Source organism: Haplochromis burtoni, unplaced genomic scaffold (assembly GCF_018398535.1).
Source record: "Haplochromis burtoni strain Fernald_Lab_line unplaced genomic scaffold, NCSU_Asbu1 Contig_726, whole genome shotgun sequence".
Lineage (NCBI taxonomy): Eukaryota > Metazoa > Chordata > Actinopteri > Cichliformes > Cichlidae > Haplochromis > Haplochromis burtoni.
This window is the reverse complement of record NW_024583087.1, coordinates 54,158-55,253: the sequence shown is the minus strand read 5'-3', so window position 1 is coordinate 55,253 and position 1,096 is coordinate 54,158.

The following is a 1,096-nucleotide window of genomic DNA, read 5'->3' as shown; positions in this document are numbered from 1 at the left end:
GAACTCTATTAGTTAGGTTGCTTACTCTTTCAAATACCAGAATAGGAATGATTGAGTAGGTTTAAGTTCATTAGATTGATCAGTATTGCTGAACTATGAAATATTTTGGGTTTAGTGTATTTTTTGCATACAGGTATAACAGAATAGCTTTAGTGTTTTTTGTTTTTTTTTAACTTGAGTATGAACTTATACAAAAAGCAGCAAGATATTAAAAAAACATTTTTATTGATTAAAAAACACACTATATCGGATTCATATCGGTATTGGCAAATATGCAAATTTATGATATGGGTATCGGTATCGGACATAAAAAAGTGGTATCGTGCCATCTCTAATAAAAAGCCAGGCCAGGAAAATCTCCTTCATGTTTTTCTGTGTTTTATTCTCAGTTACTTTAACACAAAGGCATCTGCTGTGATGTTCACATCTCTTATAAACTCTCACAAGTATCAATACTGATAAATGATCAGAATTATAATATTTCTGACTGTCTGAGGCAAAATTGAATCAAATCGAATCGGGACCTTGTGAATCGGAATCAAATGGACTTTAGAAATCAGTGATGAAACCCAGCCCTAGTGAGTAAGCCCGACAGAAGTGGATGTAGCTGTGGGTTATAAAAAAGATGAAAAGAACTATTGATAACTTTTTTGTTAAGTTGAGGCCTTATCCGTCTGAAATTCATAGCCAGTGCTCTGAAATGGAGCCATCAACCTCTGAATGTTGAAAAAGCACAGTGTAATCATGTCTCAACAAACTCCACACTGCTCACCTTCACGTAGTATGTGACATGCCCAAACAGAGACAATAAAACACTGGACTTACTGTATGCCAATGCTGAAGAGGCATACAGTTCATCACCTCTCCCTCCACTGGGCAGATCTGACCACAACCTGGTGCACCTTGTCCCTGTGTATGAGCCCTTAGTGCGCAGGGAGCCACCAGCCACCCGCACAGTACAGAGATGGTCGGAGGAGAGTGAGGAGGCTCTTAAGGATTATTTTGAGTCTACTGTGTGGGAGGTGATCTGTGATGACCACGGAGAGGACATTGACAGCCTTGTTAGATGCATTACGGACTATATTAATTTCTGTGT